This window comes from Lissotriton vulgaris, chromosome 7 (assembly GCF_964263255.1).
Source record: "Lissotriton vulgaris chromosome 7, aLisVul1.2, whole genome shotgun sequence".
Lineage (NCBI taxonomy): Eukaryota > Metazoa > Chordata > Amphibia > Caudata > Salamandridae > Lissotriton > Lissotriton vulgaris.
In genome coordinates this window covers 1,338,406,470-1,338,429,155 of record NC_141695.1, presented here as the reverse complement: position 1 = coordinate 1,338,429,155, position 22,686 = coordinate 1,338,406,470, and positions in this window count along the sequence as shown.

The window sequence follows — 22,686 nt, the reverse complement described above, 5'->3', positions numbered from 1 at the left end:
GTCACAGGGCCCATGAGAGTGGCAGTGACAGACAACCTACCTGTAGATTGTCTTCTGGGGAATGACCTGGAACTCTCAGCATGGGCTGAGGTGGAGCAAGAAACCCACTCCATGATGGTAGGCCTACCCAGAAAGGTTAATGGGGCAGTAATAGCTACAGCCCCAGTCCAAGCACCAGTCCTCCCTGAAAAGGTTGAAAGGGCAGTGGTAGCCACTGCCCAGGCTCAGACAGACTTTCCAGGACAGGATAGGAGGGCTGTGACAGTCACAGCTCACAAGCAGACTGAGTGCCCTCCTGAAAAGGTTGGTAAGGTTGAAATGGTCTCAGCCTCTACTCAGACAGATAGTGGGGTTGTGAAGCCTGAAACAATGGATCACTCCACCCAAACTGAGAGCATTGAGGAGGAAGAAAAGTCTTTCCCCTCCCAGACACTAGGTGAGAGCCAGCCTCCCCAGGGAACTGACTCTACCCCTGGGGAAGGAACTGCCCCAGAGGTAGTCAGGCCTAGCCTGGCAGAGCCCCTGATGGCAGTGGACCCTTCCCAGGTGGGACCCAGTCTGGAGCAGGTAGCCTGCACCTCTCTACCCTGCCTCAGTCAGCCCAGGGCTGCAGAGGTCAGGGTGGCCAGTGGACCCACAAGGGCCCACTGTCCACAAGAACCCCCCAATCAGCAGATTAAGGGCACTGAAGCTAGTAATCCTAGCCCAGTGAAAATAAAACAAACTCCTGAGGGATCCCCCTTAAAAGTAGTTAGGGACCTCCCACAGCTGGACACTGTTGGGCACAGCCAAACCTGGGGCATAACAACCCCAAACCTGACCTGTCCCTCCAGTAAGCCAAACAGAGGGACTCGGCCTCCAGCTTTAGGTAGCCAGAGGTTGACCCTGAGAGCACAGTGCATCTTAGCAACAGAAAGAAAGGCACACCTGATGGATGGTGATTGGAGGAAGTTGAGCCCAAAGGTAGAGGAGCCTCACTTCAGTACTCCATCCCAGCATCAGCCTTTTACTTTCCCAAGACACACAAGACAGAGATTCCCTATGGTGGAGACCCTCAGATACACTTAGGGTGAGGAGTTGCTTAGTGGACCATGACACAGGGGGAAACCAAGCCAGAGCTGGTCCTTCCTTATATGGCCACGTAGGCAATAGAGGCTTACCTGGACAAGGATAGCCTTATCTCCTTTTGTTTGGGGGGGGGGGGTTGTGTAGGAGGGTAGCTCCCTACTATGGTTGCCCCCAACTTTTTGCCCTGTGTTTTAGCTGGTTTTTGACATAGTTGGCCTGGGACCCTGCCAATCAGGACCCCAGGCCTACTGCTCTCTCTGTAAAATGGATTCCATGTACCCTAGGTACATATCCAATTGGTACTGGGCCACCTTATCAGACCCTGTAACTCAGGGCATAGGTGTACCCAGGGCCTACCAGGGGCTGCAGCATGTATTATGCCACCCCTGGCTGGCCATCTAAATCTGACACAACTGGCTGCACGACAGCTGGGCAAGGTGGTGTAATCACCCTTTGCTTTAGATATAGTATACCTATATCTAACCCTAAAATGGACACATAGATTCCTATCAGTCACTCCTATGGCAGGCCTTAACAATCCTGAAGGCAGAGTGCTTGGAATCATGTGAGATGGTGCTCCGGCATGAGCTGAGCCCATTTGCAGCTTGCGGAACCAAGTCCTAATAGCTGTTGCATGATAACGCATACCATATACTCTTAAGTGTATTATAATCCTCGTGGTTATATGCCAACTCTGGTATCGCTTTATCAAAACATGTCGAGTAAGGTGTCATACGAATTGGAATACTAACCCCTCACCAATTCTGGCGACGGGGTTAGCATTCCACCCTTCTAGAGGGACACGACATGTGTGTAACTGTGAACCCCGGTTAAAGTTAACTCGAGCCTCAGCATCACAAAATGGATGCTGCCACCACAGACACAAGTCTGACCTCCTGCTGCTGGGAGTCCTTCCAGCGAGGAGAGCTTGGACAAAGGGTTTCCTGTCAGGGGCGGTGCTAGCACCATCCCAGACAGGGTTTTGTGTATCCTGGGTAGGCAGGGCTGAATAGGAAGGTGACTGCAAGTGGCACCCCGGTGCTCACTATGCATAGGCCGGCAAGAACCAGTTCCAGGGGCACACCAGCCCCTGAGCTGGGGAAAGTCCGGCATGGGAGAGGGGTGTAACCACCCCCCTTCCTGGTCCCACCCATGGGCAGGACCTAGTCCCGTACCAGCCCCTTTCTTTAGTATAAAGGTGGGAGCGGGGACCCTTCCAAATCAGATCATCTTTGAATCCTGAAACTACTTTATACGAAAGGAACTCAAGACTTCTTCCTAAGATTCTCCCTTGTGACTAAGGAGTAGTCACCCTGCATCTGCGGGCACCAACTAAGTAGCCTGCGGTTTGCTGCACGTCATTCCTCCGGAATCCGACCGACCAGCACGACGAGACCCGGCTTCCCTGGCACCTCTGACCTCTACCTGTATCATCAGCCACGCTGAGATTCGTGGGTGTGACGAGACCTCGAGGGACCGGCCATCTTCAGAACTGCACTAAGCTTATCCAGCACGACCGCCGAGGGATCCTCGAGTGAGTGCTTTGGGGTTCGAGAAGCCCTAACCCTGAGCAGCTCCAGCACCGAAGTCCAGCCCCCCAGCATCCACCAGATCTGCGTGGGGCCCTTCTGCTCTTTGCTGCTCACCGCGTTGTCCGGTTACTTGCCTGCTGGCTTGTGGTCCTCCTGACGACGCACCACGACGACAACACCGCTGGTCTGGTTACTCCAGACTGGCCCTTGCTCCCCTCCAACAGAGGAGCACCCCGGACCCTCCTGGTCCACTCCAGACGCCATTTTGAGTCCACCGCGTGGGCTTGCATTTGCCAAGAGTTGTTGCCCCAATCCTGGGTCCAGCGACGTCGACAGCAGATACCTTCGTGGGACAGCTCGCACCTCCATCCTGGTCGCCGACAAAGCCTTCTGGTCCGAGAGACTGCAGAGCCCAGCGTCGCCCACTCACCTGGTCGAGGTGACTTCGTCCGGTGCCATCCTGGTGCCCATCTAATCACTGGCTAGTGATTCAGAACTTGGTCCCCTCTGCTTACAGGTATCCTCCATCACTGATCCAGGCTTGGATCCCCTCGAACTTCATCACTGGTCGCCTGCCAGCAACTTCTTCTTTCAGGCTCCATAGACTGCAACGACGTCTTTCCAGACCTATGCAGCCGCAGCCCCTGGGCTAGGTAACCTGAGCATTTCGGTGCTCCAGCATAGCTTAACTATCCAAAGGCCCAGATCCTTTTTCGTTTTAGCTCTACCTAGTCAGATTCGTCCGATAACACTAACTTTACGAAATCTAGCATCCATAGACTTTGTCCCGCATCCGGCGTGAGAGTGCACACTCTGCACCCGATCTCCCTAGGCCTCCTGCTCGTAATCTGAAGGTTCAGTAGTCCAGTCCTAGCGATCCTAAAGCCTATTAGAGTAGTACTTACCTGCTAGTAATTTCGCATTCCACTTTTAGAGTATATGGCTTTTCGTGCCCCCCGGGCATTTGTGTAAATTGTGCGACTTAAAGTATTTTCAAAAGAGCTTTGTATTGTGCTTAGCGCCCTGTCCTCATAAAGAGTCCAGGGCTGTTGTGTTCTAAATAAATATCCTTTTATTTTCATAATAACTTGTGTGGTGTCCTTTCACTTGGTGTTCAAGGGGTATATGTGATGGTATAACAGCTGGCTTAACACGCCCTCTAGAGTCTAGCCTAAAGACTGCTCTTGTCCATGCTACTGGGATAGCTGGTCTACGGTTGACTTACAACCACACATCAATAAGGGTCATTTGGACTGATACATAGTGATCACTAGAATAGTGAACACTGCATATCAGGCCAATTTCTCACAGTGGGGAACTCCTTGTTGGACCTGTTTGCCATTCTCGAGAACGTGCGCTGCCCATCATTCTGCAGTTTCCAGTTTCCGAGGCAGGGAGCGTTGGGGATGCATTTCTGTTGGGTTGGAGCTCACAACTCCTTTATGCGTTTCCTCCCATACCCTTAATTCCTCCGGTTCTGAGGAAGATTTGCCAAGACCGGGTCCAAGTTATATTTGTGAGACGTTGGCCTGATATATGATGTTCACTATTCTAGTGAGCACCTTGCACCAGTCCAAACAACCCTTATGGTGATGGTTGTAAAGTCAACCTTATAGACCAGCTATCCTAGGGGTAGCATGGACAGAGCAGTCTTAGGCTAAACTCAAGAGGGCATGTGAAGCCATCTGTGTTACCATATGCAATCCCTTTAATACCAAATGAAAGGACACCACACAGGTTATATATTCAAAATATATATGTATTTATTTCTAAATCAATCCCCTGAACTCTTTATGAGCACAGAAGCACAAGCGCATAACAAGTAACTTAATAGAACATACAAAAGTTGCACAAATATGGATAGGCCCGGCCGGCCCGCTAAACCATATACTAAAAAAGTGGTATAAGAACCACGTCACGAACAATGATAAGGACTAGGGCCTTGGGAATCACTGGGGCTACACTGGGCTAACAATAGTTAGGGAGCAGGAGGCCCACGGGATGCGTGTGCAGTGTCTAAAGGCACATGCGTGCACACATAGAAGTCAATGGGTGCGTAAAGTTAGAAAGCTAAAGGTTTGGGAGTCTTCTGACTGGACTAGAAGCTAACCACTTGAAACTAGGACACTAGGAGAGTTACTCTTCACAGGAGCACTGCAGTACTCGCGTTACCTCACCCACAGGAAGCGGGTGCATAGGTCCCAAAGTGTGTCGGGTTTCGTCGTGGAGTTCTATGGAGCCTAGGAGAAAAGATGCTGCAGGCTGCCAGGAGAGAAGAGTCCGGGTGGATCCAAGGGTGGATCGAAGATGAAGAGGACCTGAAAGCAGAGGGGACAGAGTCTGGGTCACTAGCCAGTGACCAGGAAGGAACCAGGAAGGAACCAGGCGATGTCACGAAGCAATCAGGTGCTGATGGGAAGCTTGTCTCTGCAGCCACGTGGACCAGGAGGCGTCGACGACGACCAGGAGTCAGGCACGGACTGTCCCATGAAGGTGTTGTTTCATGGGACAGTCCGTCGGAGGTGTCGGCTTCAGGATTGGATTTATTATAGAGAACAGTGGACCCTAGTATTGAAAGGATCAAGGTAAAGATAGGCATACACTAAATAGTACGTATGTCCTTTGTCGAGCCGGACAGGATTTTATTCAGTGAATATAAACAGTAGCACAATTCTTTTTTACATAAATGACAAGTGGGCACGACCCGTGACCCACAGTGAACAAGACAGAACAAACAAAGATCAGGCAAAAACGGACATGGCAGTCTGTGTACTTGTACTCAGTGGACAGACTTAATTATGTTTGAGACACCATTGCACAAGTCATTATTGGACATTTCTAGTACATATGGTGCTAATTTGTAGACGACGTTTCGATGCCTAACTTTGAATACACGGCATCATCTTCAGGACAGAGAAATAATACATGTTTGTCTTGAAACCATATTGACATTTGCCTATTTGAACTATATGCAATTGAATGAATACATGGAAGAAAAGGAGAAAAAAGAAAGGAAGATACATTTAAAAATTGCTAGGACTTACAATTTGCTAAGCCAAACGTGACATGGATGCATAAGGGTGATTGTAACAGTACCAGTAGGACCCCATAGGGGTGGCAGTGAACCTGCGATCTTTACTTGCAGTGCGTTTTAACTTCGGCGAGGTGGTACCAATGAGGAAGTCATTGCTGGTGAAAAAAGGATTCGCAGTGATGAAGAGCGACGATATTGGAGAAATAGTGGCATATCCTGCATAAATAAATTTTTACGGCACAGTGGTTGTGGTCATGCCAGTTGCGAAAATGTAATAGTACTGATTCACAATCAAAACAACGCATTTTAGGTGGCTGAATTAGTGGCATGTCATGCATAATTACATATTAACGGCGCAGTGATTTAGAAACAAGGGAGATTGGTGGTACTAAATGAGTACCGATTTACAATCAAAACGGCGCATTCTAGGTGACTGAATAGGTGGCATGTCATGCATAATTGCATACTAATGGCGCAGTGATTTAGAAAAAGGGTTAAAAATGCTACGAGAGCTGTGGGTGGAGTGGTGGTTGGGGGTGATTTGTGGAAAAACGGGGGAGGTGATGGGTGATACAAAAAGAAGTGGAATTTACCAAGGCTTTAGTATGGTTACGCGCCACGGTTGAGGAGAGCGCAGGTAAGCCAGGTTACTGCTGGCGGATGGAGCCGGTTGCTCATTCAAATGCCTAGCAATAGAAGGCGGAAGGTTGATAAAACAATAACAAAGGGGGCTCGGAAGAAATTGTGAGAGTGGATTAAGGGAATTCGAATAATTACCTGTATAAGAGCGGGATAGCTCTTAAAAACAAGACCGGAACAGTCACGGTTCGCTAAGGAGAAAAAAGGGGGGAAAAGGAAAATCAGGGTGGAATCAATTTTGTGTACGCTGATTGCTAGCGCTTGTGGTATCTCTGTGCCACTGCCTACCTGACGCTATCACTCCTCCTCCTCCTCTCTTCATTTGCCCCACCTGAGGCGGAAAGCCGGGTTTTCTCCTGCCCGTAACTTTGGCATCTTTCCTTACTTCTTTCCCCTGCCTGCTGGGTGGCAACAGCATCACGGGGGACTCTCGCGCGCATCTCTCCAGACCTGCTCGGCTGTTTGGGCCCGCAAGGTATTCTGGGACCTGTAGGCCAGTAGGCTGCATTTAGCATTCAGGGGCCATCTTAGGAGGATTACCGGCACGCTGGTCGGCGGACCAGTGGTAAGGTCTTACTCACCTTCACCAGATAGGTTATAAATCTAGGGGTCCTTTTTTCCGCGCAGTGGTTGCGCGGTGCGGGCGCGCCTTCTTTCGCGCCTAAGGTAAGCCCGTCTGCGCCCGTCAGCGTCTCGGAGGCGGACAGGTGCGGACGGCCCTCTTTGTCCCTCTTAAGTCTGTGGCCTTCTCAGTATGCATACCTACACCTCTGAGGAGCTTCTCTCCTTAAGAGGAAAGGCGGGTTTCTGCCATAGACTTTTTCCAGGGAGACATGCCTATAAAAAGCGTTGTTCGGTTTGTGGGTGGAGTTTGGGCTGTCTTCCAGTGTCATCTCCCCGGGACCCACCTATATTTCTGTCCTGTCTTCTGTTGAACACCAGATCTCTTCCCAGACATTCTTTAGATATTTATAATCTGTTGGTCGACACGAACCCTTCGTGTCTTTTCCTTACTGAGACTTGGTTGGGTGAATGTTCGGGGCCTGACTTAGTGTCAGCTATCCCCCCAACTACGTCATTTTTAGGAAAGACAGAGCACAGGGCAGAGGAGGCGGCATAGCCATGGTAGTGGATAAGCGTTTTCCTTGCACCATTATTCCAATTGACGACATCTCGGGTTGTGAATCCCTAGGGTTTTCTCTTTCTGTGTCTTCTCATCAAACTTATGCTGGGATTTTAGTCTATAGACCCCCGGGTCCCCTTGGCTCTTTTTATGAAGAGCTCTACTGCTGTAGCAGCTCTGTGTCTAAAAACGGACCAATGCCTGTTGGGGGATTTTAATATTCATATGGACTTAAGTACTGATGTCGACACCATTAAGCTATTAGATGTCACCTCCCCACTAGGTCTGGTCCCTTACATCACTACAGCCACACACATTAAAGGTCACACTCTGGACCAAGTGTTCTCCACCACTCCCATTGCCGTGTTGCCCCCTAGCCCGGTTCTATGGTCAGACCACCACCTTGTTAAGTTCCAGATCCCTGTGACTAATAAACCCTTAACCCGACCGTTAGAGTGTGCGCGCCAGACAACGAGCGCTTTCAATCGAGTGACCCCGCTTATGCTGGCACAAGCTCTCTCTGACCATCCGTGCCTGTTGTCAGGCAGCCTTGAGACTGATCTTGCTCTCTTGCAGGGCTGGTTGGAGAAGAGATTTGATGAACTGGCACCCGCCTCAACCTCCCGTAAAAGCTGCAAGCGGGCATCTGCCCCGTGGTTTTCAGCTTCCCAAGCGGACATGCGGCGCTGTTGTAAAAAAGCGGAAAGAGCTTGGCGCCGTCACTATGATCCTCTGGAGAAGAATGCTTATAAAGAGTCCATCAAGGCATATCACGGCAGCATTACCTTAGAAAAGAAAGCTTATCTTGCTAGAAGAATCAAGGCCGCCACTGTAGCCAGCAAGGACATTTTTCTTATAGTTAAAGAATTCATTTCACCTAGTTCTGTTTTGCCCACGCACTATCATTCTGAACTTTTGGTGTCGAAATTGGCCACTTTTTTTATCTCCAAAATTCAAACCATCCAAGACTCTTTTACCTCCACCACTCTGACTACTCCATCTGAAATATGTGCCTTTTCCTCTGCCCCCCTTCCTGGTGACGGACCTATCCTTGCTAACTTTCCTTTCCTTTCGTTGGCTTCTTCTCTAGATCTGATGTCTAAGCTTAAGTCCGACTCACCTCTGGACCCTTGTCCTGCAAAGTGCCTGGGCAAAATGGCCCTAGTGATAAACGATCTGGTCAACCCGGTGCTCAATTGTTCACTGAGCACAGGTGTGGTCCCCCAGGCCTGGAAATACGCCCTGATCTTGCCGCTTTTGAAGAAGCCCAATCTGGACCAGCTGCTGAATGCCAACTATAGGCCTATCTCCCTTCTCCCGGCCTTGGCTAAGGTTGTGGAGAAGCACGTCCACGCCTCTCTGTCCAATTTTTTGGAAACTAATAACATCTTGCATGACACCCAGCCGGGCTTCCGCGCCAATATGAGCACGGAGACGGCATTACTGGAGGTCACTAATGCCATCAGAGAAGTGTTGGATGTGGGAGGTGTGAGAAGTTGGCCTGATATGCAGTGCTCACTATTCTAGTGATCACTATGTATCAGTCCAAACAACCCTTATTGATGATTGGTTGTAAGTCAACCTTATAGACCAGCTATCCTAGTAGCGTGGATACGAGCAGTCTTCGGGTTAAACTCTAGAGGGCGTGTTAAGCCAGCTGTTATACCATCACATATACCCCTTGAACACCAAGTGAAAGGACACCACACAAGTGTTATGAAAATAAACAGTGTATTTATTTAAATCACAACAGCCCTGTACTCTTTATGAGGACAGGGTACTAAGCACACAACAAAACTCTTACGAAAATACTTTAAGTTGCACAATTTACACAAATGCCCGAGGGGCACGGAAAACCATATACTATGGAAGTGGAATGCGAAATTACTAGCAGGTAAGTACTGTACTAATAGGCTTTGGAATCGCTAGGACTACGTTACTGAACCTTCAGATTACTAGTAGGAGGCCTAGGGGACTCGGGTGCAGAGTGTGCACTCTCACGAGGGATGCGGGACAAAGTCTATGGGAGCTAGTAAAGGCAAAGTTAGTGTTCTCCGGCGAACCCGATGAGGTAGATCGAAAACGACAGTGGATCCTGACCCTTGGATAGTGAGGCTATGCTGGGGCACCAAAATGCCGAAGTTACCTAGCCCAGGGGCTGCAGCTGCATAGGTCTGAAAAGACGTCGGGAATCCTCGTTGACGAACCAGGAGCCTGAAGAAAGAAGTTGCTGGCAGGCGACCAGTGAAGATTGTTCGGAGTGATCCAAGCCTGGATCGAAGTTGGATGATACCTGAAAGCAGAGGGGACCAAGTTCGTGACCACTAGCCAGTAGTCAGATGGCACCAGGAGGGCACAGGATGGTAGTCACCTCGACCAGGTGAGTGGGCGACGCTGGGCTCTGCAGTCTCACGGACCAGGAGGCGTTGTCGGTGACCAGGATGGAGGTGCGAGCTGTCCCACGATGGTTGATGCTGTCGACGTCGCTGGACCCAGGATTGGGGCAACAAGTCTTGGCAAATTCAAGCCCACGCGGTGGACCTAAAATGGCGTCTGGAGTGGACCAGGAGGGTCCGGGGTGCTCCTCTTTTGGAAGGGAGCAAGGGCCAGTCTGGAGCAACCAGACCAGCAGTGGTGATGTCGTCGGGCGTCGTCGGGAAGGCCACAAGCCAGCGGGCTAGTAGCCAAACAACGCGGTGAGCAGCAAAGAGCAGAAGGGCCCCACGCAGATTTCGTGGATGCTGGGAGGCTGGACTTCGGTGCTGGAGCTGCTCAGGGTCGAGGCTTCTCGGACCCCAAAGCACTCACCAGAGGATCCCTCGGCGGTCGTGCTGGATAGAAGTCGTGCAGTTCTGATGATGGCCGGTCCCTCGAGGTCGCGTCGCACCTACGGTTCTCAGCTTAGCTGTAGAGGTAGGTAGAGGTCAGAGGTGCCAGGGAAGCCGGGTCTCGTCGTGCTGGTCGGTCGGATTCCTGAGGAAGGACGTGCAGCAAACCGCAGAGTTCTTAGATGGTGCCTGTGGATGCAGGGTGACTACTCCTTAGTCACAAGGGAGAAATCTTGAGAAGAGTCGAGAGTTCCTTTCGTGGAAAGTAGTTTCTTGATTCAAAGATGATCTAATTTGGAAGGGTCCCCGCTCCTGCCTTTATCCTAAAGAAAGGGGTGGGTACGCGACTAGGTCCTGCCCTAGGGGTGGGACCAGGAAGGGGGGTGGTTACACCCCTCTCCCATGCCAGACTTTCCCCAGGTCAGGGGCTGGTGTGCCCTTGGAACTGGTTCTAGCCGGCAGATGCGTAGTGAGGACCGGGGTGCCACTCTGCAGTCACCTTCCTGTAAAGCCCTGCCTACCCAGGATACACAAAACCCTGTCTGAGATGGTGCTAGCACCGCCCCTGACAGGAAACCCTTTGTCCAAGCTCCCCTCGCTGGAAGGACTCCCAGCTGCAGGGGGTCAGACCCGTGTCTGTGGTGGCAGCATCCATTTTGTGATGCTGAGGCTTGAGTTAACTTTAACCGGGGTTCACAGTTACATACATGTCGTGTCCCTCTAGAAGGGTGGAATGCTAACCCCGTCGCCAGAATTGGCGAGGGGTTAGTATTCCAATTCGTATGACACCTTACTCGACATGTTTTGATAAAGCGATACAAAAGATAGCATTTAACCGCGAGGATTATAATGCACTTAAGAGTATATGGTATGCGTTATCATGGAACAGCTATTAGGACTTGGTTCCGCAAGCTGCAAACGGGCTCAGCTCATGCCAGAGCACCATCTCACACGATTCCAAGCACTCTGCCTTCAGGATTGTCAAGGCCTGCCATAGGAGTGACTGATAGGAATCTGTGTGTCCATTTCTAGGGTTAGATATAGGTATACTATATCTAAAGCAAAGGGTGATTACACCACCTTGCCCCAGCTGTCGTGCAGCCAGTTGTGTCAGATTTAGATGGCCATCCAGGGGTGGCATAATACATGCTTCAGCCCCTGGTAGGCCCTGGGTACACCTATGCCCTGAGTTACAGGGTCTGATAAGGTGGCCCAGTACCAATTGGATAATGCACCTAAGGTACACGTGTCAATTTAGTGAGAGAACAGCTAGGCTGTGGGTCTGATTGGCAGGCCCACAGTCAGAGAAAGTCGTAAACCAGTGAAACAAAAGCAAAAAATCTGGGTGATCATAGGATTGCAGACCCTACTCTCCCACAGGAGGTAAGGCCATGCTGGTTATGCTGGACTTGTCAGCGGCCTTTGACACTGTTCCCCACAGCGGTCTGTTGTTCAGACTAAAGGAGATCGGGCTGAGGGGAGCGGTGTTCAATTGGTTTAAGTCCTTCCTTGCTGGCCGCCGACAAACGGTCTGGGCCCCTCCGTTCTCCGCCGAGATGACGCCATCGGAGGTCGGGGTGCCCCAGGGCTCTGTTTTGAGCCCTACCCTATTTAACATCTATATGGCACCCCTGGCGGCTCTGGCGGAGTCCTATGGTGCCCAGATCGTGTCCTATGCTGATGACACCCAGCTTCTCTTTACTTGCCAGAAGGGTGCTGACTTCGATGGCGGGCAGATCAGAGGCTTTTTAGGGGCGGTCTTCAAGTGGTTTGAGGAACACAGCCTTAAATGCAATTCCGACAAATCGGAGCAGCTATTTTTTGGCTGTCCATCTGACCCCAGGTGGCAGTCTTGGTGGCCACCGGACATGTTCCCTCCCATGGCTGTCTCCCCCAAGGCCAAGAATCTGGGAGTGCAGATCGACGATGGACTGACTCTGAAGCCTCAGATCCTGGGCCTTGTCGGCAAGTGTTTTGGCATCATAAAAATGCTTAGAAAATTCCTTCCTATGCTGTCCCTCTGCCACCGGAAAGTGACTGTTCAGGCTCTGATAGGCTCCCGCCTGGATTATTCCAATGTGCTCTACCTGGGCCTGCCGGAGTTTCTAATCTCTCGCCTGCAGGTTGTTCAAAATGCTGCTGCCAGAGCCATTTTCGGTCTTCATCGCAGAACAAGCGCGACTGCATTACTAAAAACACTTCATTGGCTCCCCATTAAACACGCATTTACAATGCAATGGTTTCGCCTTTGGAAAAGTTTGAGCTATTGGCATTGTAAATGACAAAATTTGTATTTATGTGTTGATTTTGAAAATAGATAAATAAATGGCATTGTCATTTATATTGCCATTAGCTTAATCTCTCACAAATGTGAGACCTATTGTACCCTATGGACGAGCTCAGCAGACAGCAATTACTACCACACACACACACCCAGAGCCACACAAACGCACCCAGAGCCAGCCACACACCCAGAGCCACACACACACCCAGAGCTACACACACACACACACCCAGAGCTACACACACACCCAGAGCCACACACACCCAGAGCCACACACACACACCAACTGAGGCCTGTTAAAACTTGGCTTGCAATTTTTAGGATTTTCTGAGGTTGTCACCTAACGGATAGAGCAGTCAACATCTAAGCTAGGGAACCGGCGGGGCCTAATTACATCTTTGGCAGTCTTGGAGCGGGGCCACCATGCTGCTGCCCCGCTCCAAGAACACTAAATCCGTACATTGGTGATTAGATTGTTACATTTTTAGTCTCTGGCAAGTGGTTCTTTGGTGGTCCTTTGGTGGCCCCATGGCGGTGCCTATGAAAAAGACACCTCAATGGGAGCGTCAAAGGAAGTTCCTGAACGGCATGTAACGGTGCAGTTGATGCAGTGCATGCACCCTATGGCCCTCAGGTAACAGGGGGCCCTGTTACGCCCCCTTTGTTTCCTCTCCACCACAGTTTTCATAGCAAGCTCACCACCATGAAAACCGTGGCAGAGAGGAAACTCATAATCTGCTTGGTGGTGCCGCATTGGCACCGCCAAGCATATTACGGCCTCAAGACCACCGCAACACCCCCAGGGATCTCTGATCCCTGGCGGTGTTGCTGCAGTCCCATGGCAGTCCGACTGCCCAACTTGTAATAGGGCGGTCTGACTGCCCATGCACTGGTGCCCCCACCGCCACTGTGGCTATGACGGTGTTGGACCGCCAAAGTCATAATTAGACCCTTAACCTCCTTGTGCTTGACAAAATGCCTAGCAAAATGCATGTGGCCTCTCTATGGACATCATGTTTCAATGGTATTTCCTTAAACACATTCGTTCGGATTCACAAAGGTATTTATGAGTATGTGAAGTAAGTCTTAAATGCCTTTGTGAATTGTACTCAAAACATCTACAATGGGAATATTGAAGGAATATTTATATACGAGTAAAGAAAATACAAAGGTGTGTATCCTTTTGAACTTGTATTGGTAGGGAGTTGAGCAATCCTAGGCCAATTCACAAAGGCAGTTTTGAACTGGTAGTACTTGAAGTAGTACATCTGTAGAACTGCTTTAATTGCTCATACATGCATTTATGAATGAGCCTTGTGGTCTATATGGCAGTTTTCCGTGCATATGACACCTGCAGGATCTCCCTACATACTGAATCTCTCAGTGCGCATGCCACCTTTATGGTCTCTATATACAGTAAATGTTTTTGATTGCTCCTCTAAGGCCAATACCTCTGCATGATCTCTTTATGTACAGTTCTTTCTAACGCCTCTTCCTCACACAAAGGAAGTCTCTAGTCTTATTCTGGAGGCACTATGTAAGATGAGCAAACAGGAGAGTGTTGCAAGCATTTCACATATCTTGTTTCTCCTTTAATTGGAATCACTCAGTGTAGACTTCCCTGATCTGCAGGAATGGCCTTCTAGGCTAAGGAATGGGAGAACTAGGGGGCAGCTGAGTGGGTTGGGGATGCTGCGCCGGAGGAACTAACATAAGAACGTGCACGGCGGCGGTAGGGCGGGTTTGGCCCCCGTGCATGTCTGGTCGCGAGAAGCCATTGTGGATCATTAACCACTAGGCGGCACCCCGGAGCGAGCGGCTAGTTTTCATCTAAATATTAATTTTCATGGTGGGGGGGGCGGACCTAGGTGCTGAGAGGGATGGCCGAGTTTTAAGCGAGCTCCTCTCGAACGCCCTAAAAATCCTCTCATAATCCTGCAATTACACAGATGATGGCAGAAAACTTGCTGCTGGAAAGCTGAGGACGGGTACATGCATCCGAAAACACTGACTGTAAACACATAAGACGACTTGCAAACGTGGAACGAAAGCCGGCGCAGCGGTGGCCTACCTGCTGAAAGTGAAACTGAAGCCGTGGGTTGTGCTTTGGACTGCAGCTGCGGCGCCTGGCACGCACGGCGGTGCCCTGGATGCAGAGTATCGATGATGGACCATATTTGAAAAAAAGGTGAGCCCATATGCCTCGTTGACGGCATGCCTGAATAGCGGTGGCCCGGAGAAATACTGAGTAGCACCCTGCGCTGTGCCGGAGGAACTAACATAAGAACGTGCACGGCGGCGGTAGGGCGGGTTTGGCCCCCGTGCATGTCTGGACGCGAGAAGCCGTTGTGGATCATTAATCACTAGGCGGCACCCCGGAGCGAGCGGCGAAGCTTGTGGGAGAGCGGGTGCTTTCATCAAAGCAGCCGGGAGGACTGAAGTGGATCACGTGATAAAACAAGCACTCACCAAGGACGACTTCGGCGGAATGACCAAAAAAAAAACCTCCCCCAAATAAAAAAAACGCCCACAGCCGCATGACGTAGCGAAAAGCCTAAAAATCGCCGGAACGCCCACGAATCTGCTCACAGAATGACGAGCAGATCTCTCTTCCTATGGCTAGCCTCCATTTATGGAGCTAGCCAATGGAAAGAGAGGGCGGAACAAAGCCACACAGTGTAAGTCATTAGATTTTGCCTGCGCGAAACGCTGCTTGCGCAGCTTTCGACAGGCGAAACCTAAAAAGGAAGTTGAGTTTTTGCAAAACCCTTTCCACTGAGCACTCATTCTGGCAAGTGCAGAGCATTAATATCACGATATCTGTAAAAAAAAACTAAAAAAAACAGAAAGACATTGTGCATATTAAAAATATCAGTAGATTTAAAGGAGATAGAATTGGTACCCCCCACCCCCCCCACACAAAAATAAAACGGTACCTGCAAATTCTGCATTATATGCGCAGTGGCTTTTCCAAACCCTGTAACGATGCTTGCACCGTTTACGATCGGGCACTGGGTGTGGCGCAGCGACCAGAACTGCTGACTCGGGAGCCGGGTCCCGGTTCGAATCTCGCAACGGCCTGAGAGTCTGGGCAATTCATTTAACCCCCTCCTGCTCATGAACCGCGCCTGGATGCCCTCACCAGGGTTAAGCGGCGCTGTATAAATCTTCAAATTAAACCAGCCCAGGTACGCGCATGCATCCGTTACCTAAGCCACTCTATTGTTTAATTGCGGCACAGGACGGCTCACTTGAAATTAAATTCTGTGGTGGTGAATTGAAACATTGGGGGGCGCAGCCGATCCCTCACCGAGCGCCCCCCCCCCCCTTGCAATCCCATCACGGCAGTCCTGCCATCGAAGATGGAAAAAACAAACATTGGAGGGAGGGCGTCCCCTCCCACAATGTCCTTAAACCCAGCCTTGATCAGTGTCACCGAGAAGCATTAATTAAATGCAATTTATTCTCTTTTCGGTGTCTGACACACTGCGGAGAAATGCCAGCTATTCACGGGGTGTTAATTGGGGCCAGCCAGACACTTGGCTTCCCATTAAACCCCGCCAGCAGTTTCTGCAGGGAGCAGGCTGCGGGGTTTTAAAGACAGATAAATAACAGTTCTGGGGGGGTCTCGGAAGATGCGATGGATGGACCCACCTTGTCAGAAACTGACAAAGAAATACACATTGACCGCTTTTTGCCAGGAAACAGCATGGCTAACGAGGGGTCATGTTGTACGATTAGATTTTGACAACTATGCCACAAAAAGACTAAACATAACCAGTATTTTCACTGATTACTCCACATTGTTTTGATTAAGCTTGTTCGTGGAAAAATATAGTGCCTAAAAAAAAAGCAAGACTTTTAAGAGCTATGTCCTGCTTTTTATGCACACTACAATTTAAGATTCAAAGCTATGTTTTTCCATACCCATACCATTGAAAGCAAACAACATAAAACGGGTGGTGGGGGAGTTGAACCATACCTCTAACGCATTATGTTGACGATGGACGGACTGTAATGGTTTTCGAGCACTTTAACACTCACGCAGCACATTTGTTTTAGTATTCGCTTTAGGCAAATGTGAACGAGGTAGAAGGGGTGCAGAATGTACATATAACACGTATTGCGCTGGCATGATGGGAATCGGACGTAAAACTAAACCGCAAATATTCATGTACTGGCATTCTTCCTAGCGCTTGGACGAGAAAAAGCGCTTTAAAGGCGGACACGTAAATATCCGGCACTGAACGGCCACACAATCGGTTCCAAGCTTTTAGTAGCTCTTTCCACGTATCCACCCCTCCCCTGAACCAGAGTTTCATAAACTAGAAGGGATCTAGAGCAAGAAAGCCCTATATGCGATCTTTAATTTAGCGCCCCGCCAGATACTGCTCCTCCCCCTCCCCCCGTTTAAACTTTAGTGAGCGATCCTGACTTCCTACGGAGTCGCACTTGGTACATTCCTCCGCTTTCCCTTCTTCCATTATTTTTTCTCTCGAAGCACTTTTCACTGTACCGCCAATTGCCCCCTTCTCATTGTGTCCTCTTTCCTTCTACTTTCTTTTTTCTGTATTTCAACCATGCCTTCCCTTTGCACGCAACTATGCCACAAAAAGACTAAACATAACCAGTATTTTCACCGATTGCTCCACATTGTTTTGATTAAGCTTGTTCGTGGAAAAATATAGCGCCTAAAAAAAAAGCACGACTTTTAAGAGCGATGTCCTGCTTTTTATGCACACTACAATTTAAGATTCAAAGCTATGTTTTTCCAGACCCATACCATTGAAAGCAAACAATATAAAACGGGTGGTGGGGGAGTTGAACCATACCTCTAACGCATTATGTTGACGATGGACGGACTGTAATGGTTTTCGAGCACTTTAACACTCACGCGGCAGATTTGTTTTAGTATTCGCTTTAGGCAAATGTGAACGAGGTAGGTGGGGTGCAGAATGTACATATAACGCGTATTGCGCTGGCATGATGGGAATCGGACGTAAAACTAAACCGCAAATATTCATTTACTGGCATTCTGTCTAGCGCTTGGACGTGAAAAAGCGCTTTAAAGGCGGACACGTAAATATCGGGCACTGAACGGCCACACAATCGGTTCCCAGCTTTTAGTAGTTCTTTCCACTAGCCACCCCTCCCCTGAACCAGAGTTTCATAAACTAGAAGGGATCTAGAACAAGAAAGCGCTATATGCGATCTTTAATTCAGTGCCCCGCCAGATACTGCTCCTCCCCCACGCCCCCCGTTTAAACTTTAGTGAGCGATCCTGACTTCCTACGGAGTCGCACTTGGTACATTCCTTCGCTTTCCTTCTTCCATTATTTTTTCACTCGAAGCACTTTTCACTGTACCGCCAATTGCCACCTTCTCATTGTGTCCTCTTTCCTTCGACTTTCTTTTTTCTGTATTTCACCCATGCCTTCCCTTTGCACGCTTTTCACCCTCGCTGAATTTGTCAACCATTTTACCTAGTCGCTTTAATCTCCGTCACCTGGTTTGCCTTCTGTGCCCCCATACCCAAGTCAAAGTTAAGGGTCATATTAACATTTTTTTCCTGCCCCAGTAGAACCTCCCCCCAACGAAGTTGATTTAAGGGGCTACAATGCTACCCGACCAGATTTCTTTTGGGTGTGGGGGCAGGTCCCATTTGAGACCCCCGAGTGCAGCCCGGTTTCAGCCGCACCTTCGGTTTCCTGAGAGTGCGGTAGTCTTGGAAAACAAACTGAAACCTCCCCCCCTTATCGGGCTAAAAATGGGCAGGTCCGACGGAAAGTGTGACCTTGGCCGGAAGCCCTGCGTGGGGCTGGACTCGGTCGAAAGTCGTATAATCCCATTTTGTCCCTCCTTGGGACTGGGGAGGGGGGGTTTGCTCCATTTCAAGTCCTCTTGTGAAGCAGAGCTGCAGGGCGAGCATGCTCTTTCCACGGCCGCCTGCTTTGTGTCAGTGCTCCGCAGCCCTGCATGGCAATGGCTCCCCTGGCTGTGGCACGAGGTGCAGCCGAAAGCGCAGGCAGGCAGTAGCCTTCTCCTCTGCTGTGAGCCACCGGCCGCCATCTTCGGAAAAATGAGCACAACAATCTCCCCCCCCCCCAAAAAAAACCCCGCCTACCGCCGCATGACGTGAGCAGAAAGCCTAAAATTCTCGGGAACGCCCCCGAATCTGCTCCGCAATTGACGGACAGATCTCTGTTCCAATGGCTAGCCTCCATTTATGGAGCTAGCCAATGGAAACAGAGGCTGGGACTAAAGCCACTCTACTCTTCTCATAAGGTTTTCCCTGCAGCTGCGCAGTGCGCAGCTTGCTAGTCGAAACCTAAAAACTTGTGGCCTTTTAAGGCTCTCACGCTAGCTTTCAAGGCGCTCCATGGCACAGGAGCTAAATATATCAGAAACCGACTGGCTTTCTATCTGCCTTCGAGAACACTAAGGTCAGCTTCTTTGGCCTTGGCAATTGTTCCTCCTGCCAGACGGGCCCGGCTGGGCGGGCGTTCTTTCCGCCATCTAGCCCCCAAGCTCTGGAACTCCTTGCCTGTTTCCCTGAGATTAAATACCAGCCTCTTGAATTTCAGGAAGGAGCTAAAGTCGTGGCTCTTTGTTCAATAATTTCTGCCTTGTCTGTCCGCTCCTGGTCATCTGTTCCCAAATCTGCTAAAGCGCCGGGACACTCCTTTGGAGTAGCTGAGCGCTATATAAGACCAACTTAACATAACATCAAGAGTAGCCGTATTCGACTCTACAAGTGTCGAGGGGGTGAGGGAAGCTCACTTACTTCTTTAGCGGTTGCTCGATGGCATCCACGGCGTCAGGCAGGTGGGGATCACTGTTTGGCCGAAAGTGAATGGCCGGTTAAAATAGGGAGTCATTGACAGAGAAAAGGGACAAGGCTATCATGCGCGGCGGCCATGTTGGAACAGGCTATGTAGGATCATAGCGGCTGCCATTTTAAAGTGGTGACACGTGAGTGAATGTACAATTAAGGTGAATTTCAGAGCTTATATGCAAAAAATTGGTGCAGTTGGTTGAAAAGAACCATATATACATCTTAGCTTTACAATTATAAATACATATACTTGAAGGAGGCTTCAGGATTGGAGTCAACAAGCCTTGGCAAAGACAACCCACGCAGGATACGAAGTAGGCTTCTAACTCAAACCAACAAGGTCTGAGGGGCTGCTTCTTTTGAGGGAAGCAAGGGCCAGTCTGGAGCAACCAGACCAGCTGTGTAAATTCAAAGGATCATCACCAAGATGGCCACTAGCCAACGGGCAAGTGACCGGGCAGACGCGTCGAGCAGGAAAAGGCAAAAGGGCTCCACGCAGAACTCGTGGAGGGTGCAGGGCTGATCTTTGGTGCAGATGCTGCCCGGGGCTTCTCAATCCTCAATGCACAGCTTCGAGGAGGCCTCGGGGGCTGCACAGTTAGCAGGTCGCAGACTTTTCAAGATGGCCGGTCCCACGTCTCTCGTCGCCTCCATGGGTCTCAGCTTTGCAGGGACTGTGGATCGGGCTTTTGGATGTCTGGGAATCCAGTTCTTGTCAGGCTCTGTGCTCGGGCTCCAGCGGGAGGTGGCGACAAAGCAAGCCGTTGATCGCTGGATGGTGACTGCTTGTGCAGGGTAAATGCAAAAACCACAGTTGATGGACAGAATGCAGAACAATGTCATACATTCACCCCAGTACATGAATGTGGGCTTAAATCCATCATTTTTTTGCACTCCACACCACCCCAGTTCAGACATGGCCATATGCAAATCAGTCTGATACTGTGCCTCATGGGAACAGTCCAGCCCGAACTGCCAAGCCATGCCTTCCCTGGACCGGAAACAAGCTTCTGAGGACCGGTTTCTGGCATTCCAGCCGTCTTCAGCCCGGCTTGCTTGAATCCAGTGGTGTGGAGTGCATGGGACTCACTTCTGAGCATACCCATCCCACTCGGGGTGACAAATGCAAAAACCACAGTTGATGGACAGAATGCAGAACAATGTCATACATTCACCCCAGTACAGAGATCTGGGCCCAAATCCATCTTTTTTTTGCACTCCACACCACCCCAGTTCAGACATGGCCGTATGCAAATCAGTCTGACCCAGTGCCTCATGGGATCAGTCCAGCCCGAACTGCCAAGCCATGCCTTCCCTGGACCGGAAACAAGCTTCGAGGACCGGTTTCTGGCATTCCAGCCGTCTTCAGCCCGGCTTGCTTGAATCCAGTGGTGTGGAACGCATGGGACTCATGTCTGAGCATACCCATCCCACTCGGGGTGACAAATGCAAAAACCACAGTTGATGGACTCGGTCGAAAGTCGTATAATCCCATTTTGTCCCTCCTTGGGACTGGGGAGGGGGGGTTTGCTCCATTTCAAGTCCTCTTGTGAAGCAGAGCTGCAGGGCGAGCATGCTCTTTCCACGGCCGCCTGCTTTGTGTCAGTGCTCCGCAGCCCTGCAAGGCAATGGCTCCCCTGGCTGTGGCACGAGGTGCAGCCGAAAGCGCAGGCAGGCAGTAGCCTTCTCCTCTGCTGTGAGCCACCGGCCGCCATCTTCGGAAAAATGAGCACAACAATCTCCCCCCCCCCCAAAAAAAACCCCGCCTACCGCCGCATGACGTGAGCAGAAAGCCTAAAATTCTCGGGAACGCCCCCGAATCTGCTCCGCAATTGACGGACAGATCTCTGTTCCAATGGCTAGCCTCCATTTATGGAGCTAGCCAATGGAAACAGAGGCTGGGACTAAAGCCACTCTACTCTTCTCATAAGGTTTTCCCTGCAGCTGCGCAGTGCGCAGCTTGCTAGTCGAAACCTAAAAACTTGTGGCCTTTAAGGCTCTCACGCTAGCTTTCAAGGCGCTCCATGGCACAGGAGCTAAATATATCAGAAACCGACTGGCTTTCTATCTGCCTTCGAGAACACTAAGGTCAGCTTCTTTGGCCTTGGCAATTGTTCCTCCTGCCAGACGGGCCCGGCTGGGCGGGCGTTCTTTCCGCCATCTAGCCCCCAAGCTCTGGAACTCCTTGCCTGTTTCCCTGAGATTAAATACCAGCCTCTTGAATTTCAGGAAGGAGCTAAAGTCGTGGCTCTTTGTTCAATAATTTCTGCCTTGTCTGTCCGCTCCTGGTCATCTGTTCCCAAATCTGCTAAAGCGCCGGGACACTCCTTTGGAGTAGCTGAGCGCTATATAAGACCAACTTAACATAACATCAAGAGTAGCCGTATTCGACTCTACAAGTGTCGAGGGGGTGAGAGAAGCTCACTTACTTCTTTAGCGGTTGCTCGATGGCATCCACGGCGTCAGGCAGGTGGGGATCACTGTTTGGCCGAAAGTGAATGGCCGGTTAAAATAGGGAGTCATTGACAGAGAAAAGGGACAAGGCTATCATGCGCGGCGGCCATGTTGGAACAGGCTATGTAGAATCATAGCGGCTGCCATTTTAAAGTGGTGACACGTGAGTGAATGTACAATTAAGGTGAATTTCAGAGCTTATATGCAAAAAATTGGTGCAGTTGGTTGAAAAGAACCATATATACATCTTAGCTTTACAATTATAAATACATATACTTGAAGGAGGCTTCAGGATTGGAGTCAACAAGCCTTGGCAAAGACAACCCACGCAGGATACGAAGTAGGCTTCTAACTCAAACCAACAAGGTCTGAGGGGCTGCTTCTTTTGAGGGAAGCAAGGGCCAGTCTGGAGCAACCAGACCAGCTGTGTAAATTCAAAGGATCATCACCAAGATGGCCACTAGCCAACGGGCAAGTGACCGGGCAGACGCGTCGAGCAGGAAAAGGCAAAAGGGCTCCACGCAGAACTCGTGGAGGGTGCAGGGCTGATCTTTGGTGCAGATGCTGCCCGGGGCTTCTCAATCCTCAATGCACAGCTTCGAGGAGGCCTCGGGGGCTGCACAGTTAGCAGGTCGCAGACTTTTCAAGATGGCCGGTCCCACGTCTCTCGTCGCCTCCATGGGTCTCAGCTTTGCAGGGACTGTGGATCGGGCTTTTGGATGTCTGGGAATCCAGTTCTTGTCAGGCTCTGTGCTCGGGCTCCAGCGGGAGGTGGCGACAAAGCAAGCCGTTGATCGCTGGATGGTGACTGCTTGTGCAGGGTAAATGCAAAAACCACAGTTGATGGACAGAATGCAGAACAATGTCATACATTCACCCCAGTACATGA